The 26,116-nt window shown below is 33.9% G+C and overlaps 1 protein-coding gene across 4 annotated transcripts in view; it reads left to right on the top strand.

Annotated features, from left to right (window-relative positions):
* SASH1 (SAM and SH3 domain containing 1) overlaps nt 1–26,116 on the top strand; it is a 378,674-nt gene that overhangs the window by 187,310 nt on the left and 165,248 nt on the right. The gene's annotated exons all lie outside the window — the stretch shown is intronic.

Here is a 26,116-nt window from a genome sequence, read left to right as displayed (position 1 = left end):
CTAATTATGGGAGGGAAGAGTTGAGGTGTCAAGTACCTAGAATAAACCTCAACTCCAGTAGCCTAAATGCTACTTTAAAGGAATCTGGACTGAGTTTCACTTTGGGGTTACAAATACTTCCTATAATTGTTAAATTTACTTGGAGGAAGAAGGGGGGTAATTTTGGAGCTCATGGCAGTTGGTATAGGACAAGTCTAATAAGGTTGTGAGATTTTTTTAATCATGAAGGGCATCATGAGGGGACTGTATATCTGAGAATGAAGGTGAGAGAGATTGAGAAGTCTATCTACTTTGAAATTTTACCTAGGATCTTGGTGATGATTAGTATGTGGGGGATTCAAGGTCTATATGAATAAACTGGACCATCAAAACTTAAGGTATTGGCTTTGCTTTTTTTCTTTTTAAACATTAAATAAATTTGAAAATATCACTTTGAGCGTCATTAACAAATATGAACATTTTCACATATAAGAAACACGTACTTAAAGAGGATAGATTAGGTGATCCCTGAAGTCCATTGTGTCTCTGAATCTGATCCTATGAAATTCACCTTTTTTTCTTTTTAATAATTATGACTTTTTATTGACAGAACCCAAGCCTGGGTAATTTTTTACAACATTATTCCTTGCATTCACTTCTGTTCCGACTTTTCCCCTCCCTCCCTCCACCCCCTCACCCAGGTGGCAAGCAGCCCTATACACGTTAAATATGTCACAGTATATCCTAGATACAATATATGTGTGCAGAACTAAATAGTTCTCTTGTTGCACAGGAAGAATTGGATTCAGAAAGTAAAAATAACCCCAGAAGAAAAACAAAAATGCAAACAGTTTACATTCATTTCCCAATGTTCTTTCTTTGGGTGTAGCTGCTTCTGTCCATCATTGTTCAGTTGAAACTGAGTTAGATCTTCTCTTTGTCGAAGAAATCCACTTCCATCAGAATACATTCTTATATAGTATTATTGTTGAAGTATATAATGATCTCCTGTTTCTGCTCATTTCACTTAGCATCAGTTCATGTTAAGTCTCTCCAAGCCTCTCTGTATTCATCCTGCTGGTCATTTCTCTCAACTCTTATTGCTGAGGCTAGCATTTCTAATACAATATCGAATAATAATGGTGATAATGGGCAACCTTGCTTCACTCCTGATCTTACTGGGGAAAGGTTCCAGTTTTTCCCCATTGCATGTGATGCTTACTGATGGTTTTAAATAGATGCTCCTGACTATTTTAAGCAAAAGTCCATTTATTCCTATCCTCTCAAGTGTTTTTATTAGGAATGGATGTTGGATTTTATCAAATGCTTTTTCTGCATCTATTGAGATGATCATCTGGTTTTTGTTAATTTGGTTATTGAAATAGTCTATTATGCTAATAGTTTTCCTAATATTGAACCAGTCCTGCATTCCTGGTATAAATCCTACTTGGTCATAGTGTATTATCCTGGGGATGATTTTCTGTAATCTTAAATAAAATATTAGCAAAAAGATTTTAGCATCTATATTCATTAGGGAGATTGGTCTATAATTTTCTTTCTCTGTTTTCAACCTACCTGGTTTAGGTATCAGTACCATGTCTGTGTCATAAAAGGAATTTGGTAGGACTCCTTCAATCCCTATTTTTTCAAATAGTTTATATAGCATTGGAGTTAATTGTTCTTTAAATGTTTGGTTGAATTCACATGTAAATCCATCTGGTCTTGGGGATTTTTTTCTTAGGGGGTTAGTTAATAGCTTGTTATGAAATTCACCTTAGTCTTGAAAGGTAGGGACAATTTGGATATGCCAAAAGAAATCAAGATAGTAGACTAGGGAATGGAAAGTAAATTTGGAAAGATAGATAGGAGGAATATCATAAAGATATCAGTATAAGGAGTTGGAATTTTGTTCTCACCAGCATACCATCTTTGTTAAATGATGTGCTTGTTATCTTTCAGGGTGCCTTCATTCTCTTACAAATTATTATATCTATTGAAATTTACCTTATTATAAAGCAAAACAATTCAGTATTATTGTAAAAATAGTTTTGACCTGATGGACCACATGAATGTGTCTTGGGAACCCCAGGCATATGAAGATCACAGTTTGAGAATTGTCAGTATAGTAGAAAGAGTATTGTGTTTGAAGTCAGAATCCCAAGATTCAAGTTAAAACTTTTAATCTTTGACTTACTTTTAATCATAGACAAGTCATTTCCACCCTCTGAGATTTGTTTCACTTTTTTCAGCTATAAAATAGAGACAATCATCCTTGGGCTACTTACTTCAATGGTTTGTTATAAGGAAAGTACTTTGAAATATTAAAGGAGGCACCTGTAATAGAAAATATATTGTAATTTATATATATATATATATATATATATATATATATATATATATAAAGTCACTTTCAACCTTAACATGGTTCTATGGGAAATGATGAAGAATGTTTTGCTCTATTATAAAGTTTAACAAGCATCAATAAAACTTTAATTATGCAAAGAAGTTCAAATACATGGATGAGAATCAAATATTGTATATAAAACCACAGACTTAAATTATTTGTCTTGGGAAAAAGATCAATTTTGTTTTAAAAATAGGTTTCATTTTTATTGACTTCTTTTTTTTTTTCTGCTCCTTCCTATCTGAATATATCCCTCTTCTTTCCCCTACCTATTCAACTTTCCTTGTAAAAAGATAATAGATATAGATATAGATATCTATATATTGGGGGGGAAGCAGTTTAGCCAAATTAACCAGCTGTATCTGATGGTATGTACATCCATAGTTATTATTAACAACTATTTGTATATATATATATACAGATACATATATATCTTATGTAATACATATACATATATATTATATATATAAGCACAAATACACACATATATAAATACATACACACATATAGTTGTGATCAGTGTGTATATTTATATACACTTTCTGCTTTCTTTAGTCTTAAAGAAAGCATCACTTAATTGTTAGTTTCCTTCAAGATTAAGCTCAAGTATCATCCCTATGTAAGACATTTCCTATTGGGGGGTGGGAGGGTTCCAATTGTTAGTACATATTTTTTCAAAACTTCCCTTATATATCTATTTTGTATCTACCTAGATAGGGACATGTTTGTCTCTTAGAATATAAACTCCTTGAGGTCAGGGACTGTTTTGCATTTGTTTTCCTGTACCTAGTATCTAGCCCTAGCAAAGAATCTGACACATTGACAATAATAGGTGCTTAATAAATGCTTGCTGATTGCTTAATTCATGTTTTTCCATGTTTCTTCATTTTCTTATGTCACATGATATTTATATGCCATAATTTGAGTGTTTCTATATATACTATTCATAGCTGTAATTTTTAAAACTTGTTTTCCTAATCTCTGATTATCATTCACTTCAGAAAATTTGACAAGTTCATTAGATTAATTAAAAATGTCCTCCAGTGTCTTTGGCCCTTTTTAAGTTGTGGTAACTAAATGCCCAATGATCTGTGTTTTCTCTATTAACACAAATCCTTAAGGTGATCTTACTAATTCTCTAAATGGTTAAATAACTGTTCCTTGGGGAATTGTGGCCACTATCATAAAACAAGAGCTGAGTACAAAGTTATGAACTGATGGAGAAAGCTGAGCTTCTCAGTTTTATTATAAGATACTTGAGTGAGTATGATGAAAGAATAGCTAGCCTCATGTGAAAATGTAGTGCTGGTTAAGGAAGACAAGTAGTTGCCATGAATAAGAGTAATAAATTGTAAACTCCAAAGGTTTATTAACTGACAAATTGGGAGAACTTTTATTACCACTTTGATATCTTTAATTGATATAAAGGGAAAGACTCATGGAGTCTCTGATGCTTAGAAATATGCATCTAAATAATATTTAAGTAGTCTTGTGTTTTAAGGACTCCCTGGCGGTAACTGTTTGACTTAATTAAATGAACAGAAATCTTCTAATAACTCTGTATTAATGTATTAGAGTAAAATATTAAATGTACACCAGCTTCTTAAGACTTTGTTAAGATATTAAAACCCATAGGCTCCTCTTTCATGAATTGTATGCCTTAATAGTCTTGGAATTCAGCTTACTTTTTCTGCAGCCTCAGAAGAAGGGAAATATTTATGCAGTTGTAGAAGACATTTTCTCAGATGGGAATTTGAGCTTAAAATACCTGCAAAGCAGACCCTCTGTTGGGCCATTAGGGTTTTACATTATTAAAAGAGAAGAGAAAAGGAAGAAAGAAGGGACATGAAAGTTGAGTGATGAGGAAGAGTTCTTAAATCTAATTTTGTAGAAGGTAGAAGAAAAAAACAACACAACCACCCCTCAAATGTTTTGGATTTCTGAAATCATACTCTGAAAGTGTGGTGTCATGGAGAGGATATTAGGTGTGGAGACAAAGGGCTGGTGTTGGAATGCTGACTCTACTAGTTACTTTCTATGACTTTGACCAAGTCACTTAACTTTTTGGAGTTCAGTGCCCTCTCCTAAAAAATGATGGAGTTGGAATAGATCTAAGGGTCCCTTACAGTCCTAACCATGTTAGAGAGCTTACAGGAAAGCAGCTACTATGAGCTGTCTCTTGACTTTTTGTTTGATGGTAAAAAGGATATACTAGAATATTAAGAAATGAGAGTTGGACTGTTCATGTGGCATAATGATATTTGTAACAGCCTGCTTTCTGCCTGAGTTGATCTGTGTGAAAATACATTAGGATGAAATTGAGGTCTTATCATGTGGGGAAAAAAAAAACAAAAACAAAATCCATAAGTGTTGTTTTCTCTCTTTTTTTTCCCTTACTATCCTTCTCTTCCTCCTCCTTTTCTCCTTCACATTTCTCTGTCTCTTTATCTTCTCTTTCTTTCACAATCCATACAAAATGAAAAGGCACTGAGAGACTAAATAGATAGGTTTCCTATACCAGCTTTTCTGGGATTCTCAAGACTCTTGGGCTGACCAATTATCAGTACAAGTTCACATTTCAGAGCAATGTTTTGGCTGTCATTAACACCACAGCAAGGGAATGATGAACTTTAGACAATATCAGTAAGGTTGGAAATTTCTCCTTATCTGTGTTGCCTCTGAGCAATTTATTAGCCAAGAGAATTCTTCTTACAAATAATACAGGCCAAAATCTTTAAAAGCATTTTGAGATCTCTCCCCATCCCATCCCCTCCAAGAATGACATTCAAGTATGGTGAATTTGGTATTAGATTTTTATCTTCATCTTTATTAGCTTTTATGACAATAGACAATTTGAGAATACCTCTCGCTTTACATAATTCATCCATACTCTGTGGAGTTGGTCTTGTGAATTCCTAAGACACAAATGCTTTAGTTGTATGAACTACAACTCAATCCTGGCTTTTTAATTGCATCACTGCCAAAAATTGTTTAGCAACATCTCAACTCTGGTCTGCTGGAACATAGAACAAAACAATGCTACTGTTTACATCCTCTCCCTAGAGCCACCCATTTTTCTGTAGCAGTCAGGATTTCCTCAGGAAGCTTTCTTAGTGTAGGGTGGACCAAGTTGCACCAGGATATGATACATGTACCTCCCCACACCACCCTCAATTTCCCAGACCCAGGACTGCTATAGAATCTTATATTCAGATTTACCTTGACTGGTAATATGAATGTACTTTAAGACAAACATATCACAATTTATGACCAAATTCTTTGAGTTATTTAGGTGCTTGGCTAGGTACTGCATTTCATTGTGATGATTTTTTTTCTCTCTTCTGATGTTATTCCTTGAAATGGTAGGATAAGAAAGAACTAATGAAATTTTAACCAGGATGTTGAAAGACCCTATAAGCTATAGATGTAGCAAAAGCAACAATTTTAGAATTTGAGTTCCAGTCATTTTTTAAATCTCCCAAAGATAAGATTACTATTGATATAAAGGATCAAGACAAGACAAAACTTGAGGAAGCAATAATGGCAAGAACTCTGTGACCATTTGTTTAGTGTGGCCATGTATACTTGGGTATACAATTATTTCTATTTTTATATGTGGGTATTCAGGGAGGACTAGGTGATCTTTGGTGTGAGGGCTTGCTGAGTCAGGGCTACTTGTCCACCTTTCGTATCCACCTTTCACCATACTCTCACAGGGGCTCCAAGGAGCTATGGCATGCATACCCCAGTAAACCATCCGATGGGCTAAACAGGTTGAAGGTCACTAAAAACTTAAAAAATTATAGATAACTTGGGAGGGGGGAAGTTGGAAGAGGTCTGTCCCAAGCAAAGATTCATTTTATCTACTTAGCTATATTGTTTCTACTATCAGCTACTTATGTAGCTGATAAATCTAAGTAAGCCTAAATCCAGTCATTTAAATTATCCATTTATAACCAAACCCAAATGAGAAGCTTTGTGTTTTATTTTTTCCTCATCCAAAGATTGTTTTTGTTAATTTGGTTATTGATATAGTCAATTATGCTAATAGTTTTCCTAAAAAGATTGTTAATATTAAGTAAAATTTATTTGGGTTAGAGGGATGCCCAAGAACTGTACAAATGGAAAAAATTATGATCTTATTTATTGTTCATCCTTTGTTTTCAAAGGGACTGACGACACCACACGGTGATGTCCTGAAGAGGTAAACTTCATTTATGTGAGGCATAGTCAAACCAAATCATTAACCTCACTCTCTCTTCCTGAGTCATCAAAGTCCAGTGGCAGGGCAAAAGTCAAGATGACTGGTAATGGCTTAGGATGCAGTGTATACCTTATCTTTATAGCACCAGCTTCAGGTGCCTTAATACCATTGACATTTGTAATTTAAAGAGGAATTAACATCAGTACCCTGTCATAAATTTAGAAATTCCAGCATTATTTTTAGTTTTAGATGTAAAGATTAGAGTTAGAGGTGTTCTTTTTTTTTTTTTTCTTCTATAAACCTGCTGTACTCTACAGTGTAATCATTTTCCTCTTGTATGAGATATATTTTTCAAGGTGGTGCTTTCTGGATTCAACTTTTCTCTGCACTTATAAAATAAATAAGCTGCACAAACTTAAAAGTGCTAAGTGTTAGAACTTAACACCTTCAGTTCTTTGTTTTTAATAAGCCTACATAATTAACACCTTCATCTCTGTCTTATTTGCTTCTTTGAAAAAAATACAAAGCAGGTAGGATGATGCACATAATAGTGGCACCAGCAGTTAATATTTGCTTTTTAATTTATAATATTAATTCACTAATGTTTTAGATATTAAAGATTTGTAGCTACTTTTAAGTTTCAACACTGAAAAGCAAGCATGTTATAGAGAGATTTAAAATATGAAGTAAAACATTTTGAATATATATGTGTGTATATACATTTAAAAAGGCCATTGTTAATATGAATATTTTTATTTCTTAATGTAAATATGGTTTTTGAGGTGTTACATTGTGAATTGAGAAACAGCAATTCTAAATAGAAAGAGGATGTCATTTATTAACTAAGTCAGACTTTTTGGTCTTCAGGAGCCCTTTATATGCCCAAATTAATTTTTGTTTCTAGGGGTAATATCAACTTACATTTATCTTATTCAAAATTATAATGTTTTAGTTGTATTATAAGAATAATTTTTACATCATGCATCCTCTGAAAGGTCTCAAGAACCTGTATGCATCTACTGACTATACTTTCAGAATTACTGAATTAGAAGCACCGTGCCCCCCCCACCCCCAAATCCCAATTACATGCTTAATTTCCTTTGTAAACCTTTTCCTCCCTGATGTAACAAGAAATTACTATAAAATAACTTTTAACAAAATCCACATGATAGGTAAGAAATACAATTATTTTTTTTTTATAAAGCAATTGAAAGGTACATTTTTTTTTTAAGTTGGTGGAGGTAGCATTTCTTTTCTTTTTTTTTTTTTTTACTAGATCATTATCTTATATGAGATGGTTTCCTTGTAAAACCAAAAGCATGGATGGGAAGAAAGGGAAGATCCATAGGCAAGACAGACTGTTTAACAGTAGTAAAATTCTTATATGAAAGTTGTATTGCTGGCTATTTGATAAATATATTATTTCTTTGAGAATCAAAGTTTTTTTTTTTTCTTTTGTTCTATTTTGAACAAATATGTGCTGTTAAGATGTTGACTTTTTAAAAGAATTGGTCCTAGGAGAGTGAGCTACAACTCTTGCAAATTCTGAGCTTGGGAGAAAGAAGTTTTAAAAAAATACTGTAATTCTTATGGCAATTTAGAACATTTGATTGCCCTGTGAATTTATCTTGTATTTTTCTGCTCTTTTTGGTTTAATGAGAACTGATGATCAGGTTTCCATTATAACCCGAACAGTTTAGGGAATGGGATCAAGGCTCACTATCCTAAGCTTTCAAGATGTTTTTAATCTATAAGTAAGAATGAATCCATGTGCTTTAGGATGCTTCTGCAGAGATGCTTCATTTTATATTCTTGGCAAAAGGAAAAGTATTTTATAATGAAAATTGAGATCATCTTGAGAGGAAATGATATAGCTCAAAAAGAACTTTCCAGAAGAAATTGAAGTGAAAGAATGTTATTTCATATATATATATATATATGTGTGTGTGTGTGTATGTATTATATTACATATATCCCTATCTCTCCATTATATGTGTTTTTATGGACATTTCAATACAAAAAGAGGGGGGAAGCAGTCTAATACAACTAACAGCGATTCTCTTCTGTGGAAAATGGTCTTCTATAAATTTTATTTTTTTCTTCTATTTTTACAAAACTAGAATATAGTACTATATAGGATTAATATAATACACCAAGTTGACAAGTACCCAATTTATGAGGGGAGTGGGTAGGGGTAAAATTATTAATGTGGCATAGTATAAATCTGTGTAAACATAGGGATGGTGGGGAAGGATGGAGAGATAAAGGATTTGTTCAGAATAGCATTTCTAAATATTAGATGTGAAGAAGCTTGGAAACATGTATGTAATAATTAAGTATTCTTATGGTTTGATTTTTCTAGGGCAATAGATCCTATTGCTTGTTTAGCGTGGCCATGTATACTTGGGTATACAATTATTTCTATTTTTATATGTGGGTATTCAGGGAGGACTAGGTGATCTTTGGTGTGAGGGCTTGCTGAGTCAGGGCTACTTGTCCACCTTTCGTATCCACCTTTCACCATACTCTCCCACACCAAAAAGCCAGTTTTTTCTCCTTGGCCTTGGAAAGAAATACAGAGGTAGTGTCACACTGTTACCATGAAGGACATTACAAAAGCATGGAAATGGACAATGGAGTGTGGTTTATGAAGAACAATGATAATCCAACCAGGAGAAAGGAACCATAGAGAACAAAGCTGACATAAGAGAGGCGATGAGTTATAGACACTTAGCATGTAGCAGTGTGTATTACAATTCTGTTTTATCCCCTTACTAGACACATTTCATAAAGGCAGGGAACTTGCCTAGCTTAAAGTTTGTATCTTTCCTTAGGATGTGCAATAGCTACTTAGTAAATGTTGGATGGAATTCTACATGCGGATTCCCTAAGGTATTACTCCCTGTCTATTACATGAGGAAACAAATGTTTTCCTGGGATTAGACTGAATAAAGCTGGGAGGAGTTAGGGGGTAGCTCAGTTCAATAAATATTTACAAAGCATATCCTTTGTGTTTCCAGCAATATACATTGGAAGGAGATGGGTTAGAGAATAAGTTCAAATTATGGTCCCTGACTTTAAGAAGCAGTCAAATTGGAGAGGAGAGACTTGTATATACAAAATAGTTAAAGGGCAATACATGATAGAATATCATGAAGGAGTTGAATTTTTGGTACAAGTTTTTTTTTCCATCTGTAATAATAATGGTAGCTACTGTTTATATAGTGCTTTAAGGTTTACAAAGCATTTTATGTGTACCTCATGTTATTATCTTAACCGTAGGAGATAGGTGCTGTTTTATGATCCCTCTTCTACTACAAATGAAGAAATTCAAGCATAGATCAAATGACCTTTGCAGGGTAACACAGCTAGTAAAAGTCTGAGACTAGATTTGAACTCAAAGACTTTCTGACACCAAGTCCAGCACTTTATTTGTGGTACCAATTGGCTGCCTTTACACAACAAGGCTCGATGATTCTGATGATCTCCAGCTAATCATTTGTCCCTGACTCTAAATATCAGGGCAGGTGAGGGGGAAGAAAAATTTCTGTGAATTGGAGTTGGCAAGGAAGACTTTATACAAAAGATGAGACTGAAAATGGGTCTAGAATAATGGGTAAGATTTTGATAAATCTGAAGGAGTGAGGAGGAAATACTATAGACACCCATAATATGGAGTTTGTCACATTATAGGCTTTCTGTCTCTGTCTCTTGCCTGTCTATATCTATCTCTCTACATTTATATTAAAGGCAGATAAGTGATATAATCGATAGAACCCTAGATCTCGAGTCAAAAAGACCTCGGTTTAAATCCAGTTTCAGGAACTAAGTCACTTAACTTATTTGCCTGATGAGAAAATTTTAAAATGGGGGACAATAATAACATCTGCTTCACAGGGTTGTTATTTGGGTTTTGATATTTATAAATCCCTTAATGTGATGCTTGACTTATAGTAGGCACTTAATATATGCTTATTTTCCTTTCCCTTTTATAGTTTTTACAAACTCATATTTATTGTAAAGTTTTATCAAGAACAGAAATTAGAAATATTTCTCTTCAACATTTGGAGGCATAATCTTTCCTTTATCATATTGAGTCCCTGGGGAGACTAAGCCTATTTCTACAAAAAGCAATTTCTTTATAACATTTAACCCACCAAATCTGCTTCCAAAGGCTACAGCTGCTAGATCCCTCCCAATCTCAGCTGCTATTGGGTTGTGTCCCTGAAATTACTCCTCAGGATGTGAATGCTGGCTGTATAACTTGGCTTAGCCATTGACTCCTAGATTTGATGGTCTTGTTCACTCAACCTTTCAAAGTCCTCAAGGTTATAGCAGTCTCCAGTCAAAAAGGAGGAAAGAGAAGAAGAAAATCTAAGTGTCAGAGAACAGAGGGTTGTATTCGTGGCTACATGTTGGCAGCCATGAATGAGGCAGGTTTTGAGGCCTCTTCCCACACAAATTTATAATATGTCTCTCTCCTCAAATGCCCTCAGCTACAAAGAGAACAAAAGCTTGCTGAATTCATTATTACATTGACTTTCATATACTGATGTGCTATATTAGTGGAATCATTTTATTTATGATTAGGACATCAAGACTTGGGAACACCTAGTGACAAAACTGCCTTCTCTCAGTGCAGATCTGTAGTTTATTTAATTCTCTCTCCATTCTTCCATATTTCATCTTTCTTTCCTTTTGAATTGATCTCTGTATTTATACATATATTTATCTATACATAAACACACATATATCCATATTCTTGGAAATAATTTTTGCCCCTCTAGTGTGTATGCCCATTTACCTGTAATCCTATTAGACTGTCTGTTCCATTCATTGAGGATTGACTATTATGAAATATCCTTCCAGAATATATCAAAATACATGTAGACAGAATCTTGCCATTACTGGCTCCCATCTTAAGCCAGTTATTTCAATTAACAGTAGCCAGTAGCTCAAGAACTACTTAAAATCCAGTTAATTTCTGAGGTCCTGCTCACTAATCTTAAGGAAGTTTTCATTTTCAGCACTATTTTTTTTTACTGCTGAGAAGGTTCTAGGAACTTGGTAAAGTATAGGGGGAAAAGAACAGTAGATTAAGAATGTGAAGATATAAGTTTGAATTCTACCTTCAGTGCATTGTGTAATCTTATGTACCTCTTTTAGTCTTTATTTCTTCATATAGTAAATGAAGGCATTGGAATCTCAAAAGTCCCTTCTAATTCTAAACCCTGCTTTTTTGGTTTATGTTTCTTGAGTGATTTCATCTGAACAATAAATGAGTCAAAATATGGAAATTTATAATCCATGCCTGGAAAAATACAAGGGCAACAGAAGCATCAATAACAATAATTAAAAAAAAAACATATTTCTCATAGTGCTTCAGTGTTTTCAGGTAATTATTCATCATTTTAAATCATCATAGTTAACCTTTCTCTGGTAATATAAGATTTGCAAAGTGATTTACATCTATCTATCTATCTATATGTATGTATTCTCACTTTGTCTCTATATTGATTAGGCTATTTTCAAAAATACAGAAGAAAAAATTGAGAGTAATCTGTTTTGATTTTTGAGAATGTGGATAATAAAATGGGTAGGCTTACAAAGTCATAGAATTTAAAGAGACTTTAAAGCTCATCTTGCTCAATCTATGTCTGAATGTGAACCTCCTCTATGAATCCCATAGAAATGGTCATCCAACTTTTACCAAAATAGTTCCAGAGAATGAACCATGGTTTTAGAGTCAGAAGATTATGGTTCAAACTCCCTTGCTTATTGCTTTTGTGACTTTGCACATAATCACTCAGTTCACAGCCTCACTTTCCTCAATTATAAATGAGAAGGTTGGAAAAGATAATTTCTAAGGTCCTTTTGAGCTCTCAATCTGTAATCTAATGATCTTACTCTCTCAGGCAGTCCACTCTACTTTTGGATAGTTCTAATTGTTAAGAGAACTTTCTTTACCTCAAAATGTATAAAGATATAGAAGAAGCTTGCTTAGAAAAACAGAAATGATAAGATGAATTGTCATGTTGTGACTGACTAAGCTTTTTATGTAAGTAAAGTACAAGGGGGGGGGTGGGTATGGCAGAGACATATTGATATTTCATTCAGGCTTTCATTCCTCAGAGAAACTAATAACTTGTGTGTGTGTTTGTGTGTGTGTGCATGTGCATGCACATGTGTGCATGCATACATGCGTGTGCATATACACATTATTATGTGTGAGTTTTTTTCCATGATAACCTGTGACAGACTGTGTCTTCAACTATAACCATCTGCAGAGGAATTGAGCATAACATTTTTGAGAAAGAATTGCAAATCAATTACAATATGTTTTTATGAAATTCTTTTCTTGAAAAGATTTGGTAGCATGGTGCAATACAGCTGTTACAAATAGCTTTGATTGACACCTAGAACTAATTAAATGAATTTTGAACAAGTAAATTAGAGTTGGTTATCTGCTTAAATTTCTTCTTGTGCCATGTGTAAATCTGCCTGAAAGATTTTGCTAAGTTTTGATCACCTCCATATCTTTAAACGTGTCCCCTGAGGGATGTAAACACTGTGAAGTTGTTTAGGTGTCTCTGTATTTTAAGTTCATATTTAGGGCTATATCTAGATGATAAAAATAAGCAAATCTGCTTGGACAAGTAATGCAATGAATCGGGGACAGCAGCTCAACAGAATCCATTTCTTTCCTTCTGGCTATTACTGGGACCCTTCCTGCTTTTGCACTTTGGGAGTCAGCAATATATCTGTCATGCTGCAAAAGTTTCCCATTTAGGCCCACACCTGGATAAAGAAAAAATAAAAGGTTCACATGTGTTTAGTAGATTATTAGCATTTCATTTGCATACCCATATTGCACACAATATTCAGATTATCAAAAAGTTGTTCTTTTCCTTTTTTTTTCCCCTCATACATTAATGAACAACTTTGTTGACCAACCTGTACTAAGCCAGAAATGTGCTGTTCAATAAGAGACAATTATAATCATAAAGATGGTGCTGCTGCCAGTAATAACAATAATATCTTACATTTTTATAGTCCTGCAAAGGACTATATTTATCTAGATATATATATCTGTCTTATCTATCTATATATAACATATATGTGTGTATATCTATATCTACCTATCATAGACATTATTTCATTTGATTGTCTCAGCAGTCTTATGAGGATAATCAGGGAAGATTTCTCAATGAGGTTCAGAAAGGTCAAGGTACCTATATTTATACAACTACTAAATAATAGAACCCAGATAATAACCTTGGCATTTGGTTCTTAGTTTCTTTCTTATTGTACCATGTTGTTCCAAGACTGGGGACAGCTGAAAGATGTATCTGACCAAATGGGTGAGCTTTTACCTACTCTAAATGAGGGGCCTAGATTTCACAGTAGGAGCATCCAGTTCTCCTCCTTCCATTTCCAGAATCCTTTTATGTATTACTACGCACCATTGAATGTAAGATCCTTGAGCACAGGAGACTGTTGTGCTTGCCCACAATTTCACTGCTAAATAAGTGTTTGAATTGGATTTGAACTCAGGTCCTTTTTATTTCAGGTCTGATACTCTATCTACTGTACCATCTATCGCTGGAATCTAATTCCTAGGATCTAAAAGTGGTGACAAATGTCACATTTAAAAATTTCAATCTCCATTTTATTTTGCAGTGCTAATATCTTTGTGTTTTTTATGCTTAACAATAATGCTCTTGTAGTTTACTGCTACAGTCCTGAGTTTAGGAACAGAAGACTTGGATTTGAATTTTGATTGTTATTGCTTAATCATGTGATTTTGGCAAAGCAATTTATTGTTGGGAAACACAGACTCTTCCATTGTTAAAATGGGTATAAGAATACCTGCCCTATTCTTGTTAATGCTACTAAATCAAAAGAATTCATGCATACTTTAGGCTTTTGTCACCAGAAAGTATTATATAAATGACAGTTATTAACATATGAATTTTGCTAACTAATTTTTATATGGATACTCTGAGTCTATAACATCAATTTTCCATCATGTAAAATGAGGAGCACTACTTACCTAGTAAAATCAGAAAAAAAAATTGCTGAGCATGACCAAAAATGTGGTTGAGAGTGTGTTTAAGTGGATGATAGGAAGTATTGTTAAAAGATTAACTGACTCAAATATTTTGCAACAATAAAAAGTGAAACCTCTTCTTGGTGGGAAATATAATCCCCTAAACTGGAACCAACATTACTTTAGTGAAGTGTGTGAGGACAAAAAAGAAGAGGAAATGAAAATATCAGTTAATTTGTATGATATGAACTCTAGACCAAAAGTTCATTGAATCATAAAACTTCTAAGTTAAAGGGACTTCAGAGATTAGTCTAATTAACTTCTACCTAAAGAAGGATCCTTTTTAGAGCATAACTGATATATGGTTGGCCCATCCTTACCTTCAAAATTTCTAGTAAAAGTAAAGCCACTACCTTGTAAGGCAGCCCTATTCAGTTTTGGATTATTGTTGGATTTTTTTTTCTCAAACCAATCCCTATCTATCATGTTTAGTTCTCAAGGATCAAGGAAAATAACATCTCTTTTCTTTCATGTCATATTTCTTCATATGCTAGAAGAGTGTGTGAAGGACTTCAGAATTTTCTCCTCAGGCTAACCCATCCATGGTTCTTCCAACTGATTCTTATGTGGCATAAATTCAGTCCTTCCTCTCTTGATTACTCTCTTTTCAAAACTTAAAAGCTTATCAACTTTGGACATCTTAAGTAGTGCACAGTACTCTAGCTGTTGTATGATTAGAGTAGACTTTAATGACACTATCACTTCCCTATGTTTGCACATGAGTATATTCTAAGATCACAGTGTTTTTTGCCTGCCTTATCATATTTTTGGAGTCAAAGTTCATGTGTAGTCTGCCTAACCATCAGACTTTTTCCAGTAAACCATTTTTGCATTGTTCTTAAAGTCAGATAAAATATTTAAAAAAAATATTTCAATGACAATATTAGTTGCAGCAAAAGTAAGGAAAATCTAAATGTAATTTTGATAGTTAGAAGTGATTTTTATGTGCTGGACATTTTGTCAACTTTAATTAACATACAGGATGCTGAGGATGATGGCAGATGCAGAATCCTTTAAATGCAATAGAAGAAAAATGTCATAGGTGTGGTGTTATTAAGGACATCAGTGTTGGCATAAATCTTATTTAAATACAAGGTAATGTTATAAATATTTTAGGTGGATCCATACAGTTTTCATTGGTTAGATCTTGTAAGAACAGGCTGGGTAAAAATGATGTAACCTATTTAGCAATCTTGAAAATGTAGAGATTTTGATCTGATAAACCAAATTTTTTGTTGCTCTGTGGATTTACTTGTTGGGGGTTGTAATAGACTATAGTGACAGGGCATGCTTTTCTGTACTAAATATTTTCTTTTTTATGTTTGCCTTTCTTAGCACTTAAATCACCAAGACTTAGTGTGACATGGTAATTATAGGCATTTATTTCACATCTGGAGAAAGCATAAGGCAGATGTGCCACCCCCTCCCAAATTATTATTTGCTGAGCATCAAATGAGGGTGGATACTGCTGGGTGTGAAATGTTTGCTGTCTTTGGCTGGGGTTGAATTATGCAGGTGTGTGTGTGTGTGTGTGTGTGTGTGTGTGTGTGTGTGTGTGTGTGTGTGTGTGTGTTTTTCCATCTGCAACTGAGAATTCCCAGATCCCCAAATTATGGGAGTTGTATGGGTGGTTGTGTGAGAGTAAGGGATAAATAATTAAGAGAAATTCTTTAATACCAGAAAAAAAATTTTTAAATAGTAACCTTTTCCAAGTTACTCAGAAACTATGGCTTGAAAAGCCTACTTAGATTTGAAGGATTTCCTGGGATATGGAAGTGACAGAATAGATAGGACTAACTGGAACCAAACTACATAAACTATTGTTTGCAACTGTTAGTAATTTCAGGTGAAGGCATTTCCCTTAATTGTTCCAAGGAATTAGGCCCCTTAAAGTTTTATGAGCTAGGAGGACTTTTGATACTTGGGAGAGCACTAGAGTTTGAGGCTGCATTTTGATGCATTCTTAGTATTCCCTTTTCTGTGGAGTAAGTAGGTAACTGATCAAGAGTGCACTGACAGGTGTGCAGATGTCATCTCACTAGTAAATCAATTCAGGGATTGTATAATTTTGATTCCTGGCATGTTTGTGAAGTCCTTGAGATGGGCAGAGCCCAAGAGTTTTCTTCTACTGTCATCATAGTACTGGTAACAGTTTATATTTTTTATCTCACCCAACAACTTGGTGATATAGGTACTATTATTATCATGCCCTATTTACAGAAGAGGAAATGGAGTCTGAAATTGTGATTTGTTAAAGGAAAATTGAGACAGAATTTGAACTCAGTTCTTCCCAACTTCCATTCTAGTACTCTACTGACTATGCTACTTAACTGTGTATCAGCTATAGCTAAGGGAGGGGGTATGAATTTTTCCTTGTTCTCCTGTCTTAAACGTTTCATGCTCTGGATTCATCCAAAATGACATCTTGCTCTTTGGAAGGAATTGACCAGAAGCTGAGAATATTGGCATAGTATTCAGTACTGTTCTAATTATGAATCTAAGGGTGAGATCCTCACTCCCCCCGATTCATTTCTCCAAAAGTAAAACTGATTTTTCTCTTCAGTCACAAACGGGGAAAGCCCTGAAGTTGAGAACCAATATTATCACATATAAGAGATATTGGAAAAGCAGGCCTCTAAACTGTTATGAGAAGGTACCCCAGATTCCTTTATTTGTATCCCTTTATTGAACTGGCTTGTTTAAATAATAGAATATGGTATAGTGCATCTTAATAACAAAGGATAATTTGGGTTATGAAGTAAGGCTTCAGTTTTAATAAAGAGTAATCATATGACTTCCCTTTTCCCCCCATTAATTTTCTATTGTGTTTGCTCAGCAAAATTCTTTCCCAGCATATGTGTGAAGGATTGTTCCCCTTCCTCCCTCCTCCTTTATCCATTATTTAATATGGGGACACTACTTCACTTAATTAAACATTAGGCCAATAAAAGCAAGATTCTTGAAGGCAATGGAATTTTACTTAGCCAGTTGCCATTCTCTAGTGTTTTCCCTTTTTCTCAAAAAACTACTCTTTGGTACTATAGTTTGCTGAAAGAAGATCTAAGTTTTTGTGACAAATAGAGCAGAAAATGGCTTAAACACAAGGAGATAAGAGAATAAGGAACTAAGCTGAGCACCAAAGAATCAACTGCAATCTTCCTCTATTCCCAAGTGCTTAATTAATTTATCTTTCCCTGTACAATGGAGATTTTTTTTTTTTAATTTAAAAACAAAGAGACTATCTAAATGGAGAAATCTAGGAAATTCTACCAACAGAGGAACATATTGTGGACTGAATCATAATCATATCTCTAGGGTCAAGGTTGGCTAGACCCATATGTGGAAAAAACAAGTGGTTTTTTTTTTTTTTTTCTTGAGTGATAGAATAGTAGGGTTGCTTAGGTCCTATCAAAACAGTGTCACACATTATTTCATTCACTTCTCCATGCTAATAGAGTTGTTTTTTTGTTTTTTGGCATATCTTAAACAGAAAATTTTACTTCCTGGTGATATGGCTCTTTTTAGCAGTAGAAATCTTTTTTCCAAATAGAGTTTCTGGTTAGTTAACATTTTTAAAACTCTCAGCTTTATTTCTGCCAATATTTGAAATTTTTAATACTTTTCACTGTCATTAAAAAAATGATATTGAATAAACTTGAAGAGTATTTTAGAAAGGTGACAATTTCTAATAAGTTATTCAGTTAATCTTTGAGAACAGGGCTAGATTGTTCTCAAGAAGCTTATTGGTTTTGGGAGATGTACAGGTAGTGATAATATCCAAATTATTTACAAGGTAGCTATGAGATTGGTGGTTGTTGTTTTGTGTTGTTTTGTTTTGGTGAGGATAAAGGTATTAGCAGCTAGGGCAAACATTAGTGAGTTTGCTGCGTTCCAGGCATTAGGGACAGCCTGCCCAAAGGTACCAGAAATAAAGACAAGCATAGAGATAAAAATAAAAGTTGTGAATGAGGAACAGTACAGTGGTTGGTTGGATTGGTGGAGGGAGGGAGGGAGGAAGGAGAGAGACAGAGAGAGAGAGAGACAGAGAGAGAGAAGAGACAGAGAGAGAAGAGACAGAGAGAGAGAGACAGAGAGAGAGAGAGACAGAGAGAGAGAGAGAGAGAGAGAGAGAGAGACAGAGAGAGAGAGACAGAGAGAGAGAGAGACAGAGAGAGAGAGAGACAGAGAGAGAGAGAGAGACAGAGAGAGAGACAGAGAGAGAGAGAGAGAGAGAGACAAGAGAGAGAGAGAGACAGAGAGAGAGAGAGAGAGACAAGAGAGAGAGAGAGAGAGACAGAGAGAGAGAGAGAGAGACAGAGAGAGAGAGAGAGACAGAGAGAGAGAGAGAGAGAGAGAGAGAGAGACAGACAGAGAGAGAGAGAGAGACAGACAGAGACACACACACACAGACACACACACACACACAGACACACACACACAGACACACACACACACACAGACACACACACACACACACAGACACACACACACACACAGAGAACACACACACACAGAGACACACACAGATACACAGAGACACACACAGACACAGACACAGACACACACAGACACAGACACAGACACACACACACACACAGAGAGAGAGACAGACAGGGAGACAGAGACAGACAGAGACACAGAGACAGACAGAGACACAGAGACAGACAGAGACACAGAGACAGACAGAGACACAGAGACAGACAGAGAGAGAGAGATATGGAGAGATGGAGACAGATTATTGGAGAGGGAGAGAGATTTGAGGCACAGATCTATTTGGAGGATGTTTCAGTAGACCAAGAAAGGGGATGAGGATGAATGTGTGAGTGGAAAGGAGGGGGTGATGAGCACACTTTTATTGATGTATTGATGTAAAAGTTTTAGGAATATGCGCACACATTAGGGAATGCATTATTTGCATTATTTGTTATTGTACAATCATGTCTATCTTTGTCTCTCTTTGTCTTGAGAGACTCTTCATTACCCATGGATAAATGGCCATTGGGGTTTTCTTGGCAAAGATACTGGAGTAATTTGCCATTTTCTTCTCCAGTGGATTAAAGCAAACAGAAGTTTAATGACTTGTTCAGTCACACAACTAGTCATATTTGACTATTTGTTATGTTTGAATTCTGATCTTCCTGACTCTTGGTCAGTGCTCTATTTATTGAGCAACCTAGCTGCCTCTCCCTTAACTTACTTTACCTTTTCTTTTATTTCTTTGCTTATTGATCATATCTCTTTTTATGTTAAAACTTTAGGGCAAGACCTGTTTTGATATTTTTGCTTTTGTATTCCCTACCCACTAAAACCCAAGTATATTCCTTTGTATTTGGGAAAAGCCAAATAAGTGTTTGGATATCCTTGAATATTTATGTGGTAAATTTTTGTGAACAAAGGGCTATCCTTAAGATTATTCTTTTAATTAATCTCAAACGATATAAGAAGCCTATATTAAGCTTTCATTAGCTTTATTCTCTTTTTTTCCTCTCCCTGCCAGTTGGTTGGAATAAGTGAAATTTTATACATTTTTTTTTGCCTTTGTTCCTAAAGGATTTACTAAAAGAAGCAAATGAAAAGCATATAGAAATGCTATTCTTCAGCATTTTTTGTTTTTGTTTTTTGGTATGTGAAATTTGAACATTGTCACCTTCTTTACTAGGGACAGAAGAAGTATTTCTCAGCACTTGCTTTAAAAAATAAAAGAAAAAAAAAACTGGAGAGATGATTGCTCGTGCCTCTTTTACTGTGTCTAGTTGGCCCACAGGCTAAATATAAATTGTTATAGTAGAGTGAGGACCTTTGTTGTGACATGTTGCAGTATTCTGCTGATCTCATTTCATAATTAGTAGTTCATTCATGTTCTCCTTTACCTGCAAGGGATGTACACACACACACACACACACACACACGTATGCGTGCATGTCTATGTATACATATATTTATAGTGTATTTATATGTGTATACATATCTGTTTAAGAAGGAAAACAATGCATATATTTGTGTATACACACACACACACATTAAAAACAAATAAAAAGATTTTTAAAAAGTCTAGGGGGGACTGAAAGGGGACATCTGGTACCAGTCAAATAATATCTCACATTTCTTGGCTCTCTGGGATCAATAATGGCTAAAATGGTATTTAGAAAAATAAAACTTGATATTTTGGCTTTAAGCTTATTAGTTAGGCCACATTGGTATATTTCACCCCTTCAATTAGTCTTTTAAACAGGTGCAATTAAAGAAAGAAAAAAGAAAGAAAAAGAAGTTTTTCTTAGGTCCAAACTTTTAAATAGAAAGTTGTTTACTTTGAAGGTGATGTGATTTTTTTAAAATAATATTTTCTAATTAGAGAAGCCATAATCTAAGCATCATTACACATTGGACTGCAGTATAAAATAACAATATAAGCAATCGTGATTAAAAATAATGCTAGCTAACATTTATATATATGACTTTATAGTTTGTAAAGTGCTTTTCAGATGTTATGTCATCATTATCATATCTAAAACCCTTATTCTACCTCTCATATTTTCAATGAATTACAGGCCCCAGAAACTTTGGGTCTTTTCTCTTGAAGTTCATAATCCAAAATTTGTTAGTTTTCATTTTGTGCATAGGTATAATTGTTGGTCATTAAGAAATAGTAGGGTTAGCTGATCTCTAATGTTTCTTTGCCTTTTAAAAGGCTAACTATTTATAAAGAGAGAAGTAAGAAAAATAGGGAAAGACTTTTCCCTTCTTGTTTGTTTTGGTTTCCCTTATTCCTCGATTATACAAAGAGAAATACAGAAGGGTGAGGCTAGTTTTTTATTTATGTTCCACTAAATACTGGCATTTTCTAATACCTTCTGACTACAGTCCTTCAGGAGTATAATATCTATATTTTTAAGCATCATTTAGTGAAAGTTTCCATTTGCAATTAATAGTCTATTGTGAGTATTGGGCATGTTATATACTTGTTAAGCTACAGGATCTAACATAAGTATCCTGAAAAGCTAGTTAATGTTCCACAAAAATCCCCAAATACCTTGACCTAACAATGGGAATAAAATTTTAAAATTATGTTTGTATCTTTCATGACTGACAGAACTTGAACTCTTTACATTGTGATGGTTATGGGATAGTTCTCTGCTTTATATTGAATGTCAACCATCCCTCTAACATGATGTTTTTAGGATGATAAATTCAAAGCTGGAAGGGACTGATATAGAAGGATTACTTAATATAACTCCATTTAACAGAAGAGGATATAAGGGTATAGGGAACGTATAGGAGTTTTTAACCTGGTGTTTATAACTTGGTTATTATTAGTTTTAATATAGCTTTTTCAGCATAATTGATTTCCTTTATAATTCTATTTGCTTTATTTTATGCTTTTAAATATATTCTGAGAAAGGGGCTTATAGGATTTACTAAATTGCCAAATGGATCATGACATAAAAAAAGTTAGGAACTCTTCAATTAAAGAATAATATTGACCTTTAGACCAAAAATGTCATATTTGCAGAACATAAGTTTCAACATATTTGTGCATTATGACATAATAAAAAGAATGATTAAATTGGTTTTCACTTAATGTTGGAATCTTTACAAAGTGTTAAGTCATTGGAGTTGATTTGATCTTAGAAAGAGATATTTTGGGCCAGAACTTGAAACAAAGTACTAAGTGGAACTGATAGAACAATGCTTGTATTCACACCTCTAGAGAGCTCATAAGTATCTAAGTACTCAATGGAGTTCACATGTTTGGGAGATTTCAGAGAGCACGCTGGGAGATATCCCACAATCCCACTCTCAGAGGTAGCATAAATACAGTTCCAGTGAGTGACTCAAGGAAGTTTTGGGGGAACATCGACTGGGGTCGGAGATAAACACTCTGGAAGAAAGCCTACAAGCCCTATCTTCGAGGCAAGAGATTCATTGCATCTTCTACCTTGGTGCTGGCTGATGGCTGAAGAAAGCAGAGGCAGAAGCCAAGGACAAAGCGGCAAGATCTCTTGCCTCAAAGATAGGGCTTGTGGGTTCTAAGAGCTCAATGTTTCAAAATGAATGTTTTATTGATACTCCCCTTTTAAAATGTATTGTTAGTTTCCAATTATACAGCAGTACAGCAAAATTAATCCATTTCCTAATTATAATAGTTTCTGCAGTTTTGTAGACTCACAGTCCTTTAACTTTGCAAAGAGAATAGATAGAGGTGAATTTCCTCATTACTCCAAAAATAACCTTGACTATTATACAGGGTTAGGTTTTGTTGTTGTTTATGCATCAATATAAGGAACATGTTTCCACCTATTTCTTTATTCTTCACAAACTTATTTCTTATCTTTCATTGTATTCCTATACCACCCTTTCTTTTGCTGTTCCCTAATCGGTGACAATGACTCCATTTTCAATTCTCTGCTACCTCAAAAAAACGGGACATGAATATTTTGGTATCTTTTTTTTTTTTTTTTTTTATCAGTATGGTATATTCTTGGTAGGGGAATTTTTAAGTAAAAAAAATAGGAATATCCTAGTCACTTTCTTAGTTTAATACAATACTATCCACAGTGCTTGAATCAATTCATAGCTCCACTAATAATCTCTTAAATTTGCTAAAGTTTAGTTACCTTCCAGCAGTGACTGAATTCATGGCTGCCAATTTTTTGTATGTGAGGTGAAACTTCAGAATAGTTTTGATTTGTCTTTTTCCTATAATTGGTGATTTGGACAATTCTATGATTGTTAATTATTTGGAATTACTTTTGATTCTATCTTTTAACAATTTATCTCTTAGGGAATGACTCTTGGTCTTATATTATTAGTTCTGTATATTTAATATCTTTCCTTGTTATTTTAATTTATATTTTTGTGGTCATTGAATAAGTTGTTCTATCTACTCTCTTCAGTTGGCACTAGTCATTAGGCACACTCCCAAGTTTACCTGAATTTTTTTCCAGTTTTCCCCCAAATTTAAAAAAAAAAATTTTGAGTTCCAAATTCTATCCTTTTTTCCTTCTCTTATAGTACTGATCTTTATCTGGCCACTGGTTTCAGATGGCTCTGGACAGGAAAGTGAAGCAGGTGATCCTGTATATCCCTCTCTCACTTAAATCCAATTCATTTTCATGTCATGTCATCACCTCCCTCATGTCATGCTCCTCTTTGAGAATGAAGTCTGCTAAGCCATCAGACACAGTTTATACAAGTGCAATTATGCAAAACTTTCCATATCAATCATTTTGTATAAGAAGAGTTGAATAAAAGAAAAAGACAGTGAAAGATAACATGCTTTAGTCTACATATGATTCATATCAGTTCTTCCTCTGGAGGTGGATAATATGCTTCATAATTAGTCTTTGGGATTCTCTTGGATCATTGAGAATAAGTCATTCACAGTTCTTTATCACACAGTATTGTTTACTGTACAACGTTCTCCTGGTTTTGCTTACTTTACTAAGCCTAAGTCATGTAGGACTTTCCAGGTTTTTCTGCAATCGTCCTGCTTATCACTTCTAAAGATACAATAATATTCCATTACATTCACATACAATAATTTGTTTAGCCATTCCCCAATTGATAGGTATCTTTTCAATTTTCATTTTTTGCCACTACAAAAATAGCTGCTATTAAATATTTTTGTAACATGTGGGTTTTTTCCCCTTTTTTATGATATCTTTTAGACTATAGATCTATTAGTAGTATTGCTAGATTAAAGGGTATAAAGCCTTTTAGTTTTATGGACACAGTTTCATAGTGCTTTCCAGATTGTTGGATCACTTTATAATTCTACCAACATATTACTGTCCCAGTTTTTCCACATCCCCTCCAATATCCAACATTTTCCTTTTTTTTAGTCTTATTACCCACTTTTATAGGTGGTACCTCAGAGTTGTTTTAGAGTGCATTTATCTGGTCAATATTAGAGCATTATATATGATAGTTTTAATTTTTTCATCTAAAAACTGCCTTTTCATAATTTTTAATCACTTATTATTTAGGGAATGATGAATTTTTATAAATTTGATTGGGTTCTGTAATTATTTGAGAAATGAGGCTTTTAACAGAGATACTTGTTGCAAATTTTCCCCCAAATTTTCTGCTTTCTTTATAATTTTGGTTGTATTGTTTTTGCTTGTGTAAAAACTTTTTAATAATCAAAATGATGTATTTTATATTTGGTAATGCTCTTTGTCTTCTTTGGACCTAAATTCTTTCCTCATCCATAAATCTGATAGTAAACTATTTCATACTCTGCTAATTTGCTTATGATTAAATTAGCCTTTATGTGTAAATCATTTATCCATTTTGACCTCATCTTGGTATGATGAGATCTCATTTGTGGTTTGACCTCATGTGGTGTGATATGTTGATCTAGACTTAGTTCAGCTATACTGTTTTCCAGTTTTCCCAGCAATTTAAAAAAATTAGTTTTTGTTCCAAAATCTCAGATATGTAATATTTTACATATATTGTATTATATTGTATTGTATATTGTCATATATTAGATTACCATGGTCATTTACTATAATATAATTTGTACCTAAATCTATTCTTCTGATCTACCAACTATGGCTATACTACCTTTCATTGATTTCCTTGATATCCTTGATGGTCTTTTGCTTTTCCAGATAAATTTTTTTTCTGGCTTTATAAATTTTTTTTAATTGATTGATATGGTGCTGAATAAATTAATTTATGTAGAATTGTCATTTTTATTGCTTTGGCTTCCTCTACCCATGAGTAATTGATAGTTTCCCATTTATTTTGCTCTGACTTTATTTGTGTGAAAAGTGTTTTATACTTGGGTTCTTGTAGTTTCTGAGTCTTGGCAGGTAGACTTCCAAATATTTTATATTGTCTGCAATTACTTGGAATTTATCTTTTTTATCTCTTGTTGCTGGACTTTATTGGTAACATAAAAATGCTGATTATTTATGTGAGTTTGTTTAGTATCTGGCAACTTTGCTAAAGTTAATAATTTCATGTAATTTTTAGTTGATTCTCCAGGATTTTCTACATATATCATCATATTGATTGTAAACTTCTGAATGCTTTACAAATGTTAGATATTGTTGTTTGGCTTTTTATTGACATCTATAATCTTCATAAATCTTGGAAATCAGTCCTTTATCAAAGATTTGCTGCAATGACTCCCCCCACCTCCGCCAATTAGCAGGTTGTTTTATTCTAGTTGTATTGATTTTTCTCTTAAAGAAGCTTTTAATTTTTATAAATTAAAAATGGTCTACTTTATCTTTTAGGATCTCTTAGAGTCCTTGTTTATTTAAGAAAATTTCTTGTAGCCTGAGTTTTTCGAAGTACTTCCTTTTATTCTCCTATAATGTAGTAGTTTAATTTACATATATTTGCAGCAGTCATATATATCCTTTTTCAAAATATGTTTCTACACACATGATTAAAAATTTCTTAA

Source organism: Sarcophilus harrisii, chromosome 4, assembly GCF_902635505.1.
Source record: "Sarcophilus harrisii chromosome 4, mSarHar1.11, whole genome shotgun sequence".
Classification (NCBI taxonomy): Eukaryota; Metazoa; Chordata; class Mammalia; order Dasyuromorphia; family Dasyuridae; genus Sarcophilus; species Sarcophilus harrisii.
This window is presented reverse-complemented; position numbering and strand designations above follow the sequence as displayed.